Raw genomic sequence first — 3,694 nt, forward strand, 5'->3', positions numbered from 1 at the left:
CACTCTGGTTGAAGGGCAGAGACAATCCCTTCCTACAGATAAAAAAAACCCGCCTCACTGAAGTGCAGACCCCAAGGCCAGCCTGAAAACTAAGCTCTCGCAGGTGAGCCAACAGGTCAAAAGGAACTGAGAGATGTTTGACCAGATGGGGTAGGGTGCCCATGTGTCACACTGCCATCAGCAAGGATGAGATCACATCACCTTGGGGTTAGCAGCTATTAAAAAGCAAAGGTCTCAAATCATTCCATGCCTTGGATTAATTTGGTGTCAGGTCCTCGCACCAGACCAGAACAGAAGTGGCTGCTACAAGAGTATTCTGCTGTTGTACTAATTCAGGGAAGGACCAGCATCACGCTCTCCACCCCACAAGTCTGTAAGAACTCCCAGTGTTAACGGTGTCAGGATAAATCAAGCCTTTTCAAAACTACTTACCTCTTTGAGGAGAAAGAAGTCCTGAATTGTTTCAGACTCTTAACATGAAGGCAGAAAACAGAGAAAGAGAGACTGACACAGGACTTAGGATGACACAAATTATATTTCTGAACATTGCCAAGAAACAAAATGGGACAAATCCATCTAGTACTTGTCACTGGAATAGCTCTGAATACAACGGGAATCGTTCAGCTTTGTTTAAACAAAACAAAAATTAAAATAATAAAAAACACTCAAAACCCAAACATTTCTCAGATCGTTGAGGCTAAACTCAGAGACTGGATTAACAGAAGGAAAAGAGGTTGCCAATACATTGCCAAAGTTGTTGCCATTTGATTCGGTTAAAGAGAAGCAATAAGCCCAGGACTGCATCTGGCAAAGTTTCAAGTAGGGACCATCTACGTGAAATGCAGACTAGGGACAGGATTAGCAGAATATGCTGTAAAAACAGGTGAAGGACTTAGAGGCATAAGACACATCAAAGCACAAGTTCATACGGACCAGTCTTCACAGCTGTAGCTTCTCCACTTAGTTTCATAAACAAAATTTCTGAAATGGCCTTCTAATTCTCAGCCCCCGCATGTCAGCTACAGACCCAGACTTTGCAAGGGCTGGTGGCACAATCCGGCTCTGGGCACCACACAAGACCCCTTTCCATCAGGAGCTTGCTACTCAGAAACATCCAAACCAGAGCACGCAAGCAGAGACGTGTCTACGCCAGTGCCAGGTGTGATGGTACCTGTGTGGGGCAGAGAACAGCTTCCCTTTGGCAGCCGAGAGGAGAAAAGCTGTTGCTTGTTTTCCTGATATCAGCATTATCAAGCTGCACTGTGTAGGACTTGCTGATGGACACATTTGTGCATCTTCTAGTTTTGCACTTTAGGCTGGTGAGAAGTGCCCTATGCTACCATCATCCTCAAAGAGCATGGGCATGGCAGACTCTGGGAAGCAGGAGGAGCTAGAGAGTGGGGCCGGATGCTGAAAGACAGAGGCTACCGAAATCAGAGACTACTGTGTTGGAAGCACACAGGCCTTGTCTATGGAAGAACAGTAGCTTTTCCTAGAAATTCTAGGGCTGCGAGAGTCACCTCTGCATCCTCCAGCAAAGGACATTCGCTGTTTTGGGGTATGGACTTCACAGCATCCAAAACTTCTACAGCAGTGGCAGAGAGCATTCAATCTGTGTGGCACAGAGCCGGAAAGTGGAAACTGAACTCACTGTCCTTTGCAGGTGAGAGAGACCTGTTACCATATTGACCGTGCACACCTCGACCACTCACATTTTTGTCTTCAGCCCTAAATAAAGAGATTCTGGACCTTCTGGAACCAAGAGGTGAGGCAGCCAGCACATCAACCCAAAATGAAAAAGATCATCCATCATCCCCCCATCCTCCCCCCACAATCTCCTTAGTCTTGGGCCTTTTCCCTTCAAGAGGCTGTTGCAAAATTAAACTGAGCTGACATCCCAATTCCAGGCAGAATATGGAAACCTCACACCTGCTGCAGGCCATAAAAGAGAGACCCCTTTGACTTAGCCACGGCCTTTGGACAGTAGGACAGGAAAGGGTTCTGCAACTGTGAACAAAGCTTCAAGGGCTGTGGCAAACAGATCACAAAGCAGGACTAGCTCTGAGCAGCTGGAATGAAGCCTGCACAATCCCTTTTACTGCATCACCTTCACAGCCAAGAAACGCAAAGGTGGTAAGAGCAGACAGTTGAGGAATGCCCAGGGAAAGCAGCACAGAGAATGCAGGAGTCTTACCCAGAACAACACATTCACCTTTAAGCTGGGACCTTTCCCTAATTCTATCTAATAAAGATGTATTACTGACACTGCTAGGACAGAAAAAGGAAGAAAAAGCAATGCCTTATCTCTTTTTATCAGCTGGGCAAAGGATAATTCCCATTGCACAGTGGGATTAGGCTCAAACTGGAGTAGCATCATAAATCTATGGTCAAATCTGTGACCAAAGTGAGACCGATTGAGTGACAGTGTCTTTCTGAGCCAGGCTACAAAACCAGTCAGTGGCGTGGGATAAAAGATGCTTTTATTGTTCACCCAGTAAATAATCAAGTGAAACATTATTAGATTGGAAAAAAGCAGTTTTGCTGGGCCACATACCAGGTAATCCCCGAAATGTGTCCAGTGTACCTGTCAGTGGAGCAGAACTGGGCAATAGGCTTCTCTGGGTTCTCTTCAGTGGATAACGTACTCTCCAAAAAATGCAGTTTAGGGTTAACAGAAACCAGTCATCAGATAACGAAAAAAGGCAAAGGCAAAAAGACTATTAACATTAAAACACTTTCTTTCAGCATTTTCAAAACTGAAGGTTTCACATTTTTGCTTCAAAGCAACTTGTTATAGCACAAGTCTTAATGTTTATTAAAAAGTGAAAAAGCAACCTACAAATTAACGCTTCATTTTGGTTTGAAAGGATGTAATTTTTTTTTTCATGTTTCAATTTTTCCCTTTTTCATTCCACTGAGGAAAAAAAAGCATTGACTCAGGTTACCTTTACAACTTTTTTCCCCAGATTTTTCAGTTCAGCCCGCAAACTGAAAAACCACTGTGGGCACAGCCTACTTGGGAGTAGCCCCTCTTCCTCTTTGAATCAGTCCTAAGCCAAAGAAAACTGAAAGTTCATTTCACCAGGTAATCCCACCCAGAATCAAGGTACTTAGTGGATGTAAAAATACTGAAAACGGGAGGAGGTGTGGCTGTTACTATGGGCTGAACACGACCCAGGAGATAAGAGATCTCCTGGCTCCAAAACACATCGCCATGTACAAGCTTCCTGCTCTGCCATCCTACTCTTATATAAGGCAATTCATAAACTGTGGGTCCAATCCTGCATTTCCAGAATCTGGGATGTGCTGACACCACTTATTTGCAAGCAATGCAAGATCCAGGTAGCCCACCTTACCTGCTCTAAGCAAGGGGGGTTGAGGGTTGGGGGGGAAGCAAATGGAGAGAGATGCAACATCCTCCCCGCTAGCAATAGTTGAGCATCACTCACGTGACCTGAAAACAACATCCCTTTTTTGCAGAGTGTTACCACTTCTACAGGGACAATACAGTACTGGATAATTTCTTTGCAAGCTCAATAAAATGAAAAGGCCTTACCAGGATCTTTGTTGGGACAGTCATCTGGTTCAAACACAGCAGAAGACAACAACAACAACGACGACAGCAAAAAAACCCCCACAATAAATTAGGTATCAGCAGAGCTTTCTAAATGCTCTAGAACAGGTACTTGCAAGA

Source organism: Buceros rhinoceros, unplaced genomic scaffold (genome assembly GCF_000710305.1).
Source record: "Buceros rhinoceros silvestris isolate BGI_N320 unplaced genomic scaffold, ASM71030v1 scaffold10353, whole genome shotgun sequence".
Classification (NCBI taxonomy): Eukaryota; Metazoa; Chordata; class Aves; order Bucerotiformes; family Bucerotidae; genus Buceros; species Buceros rhinoceros.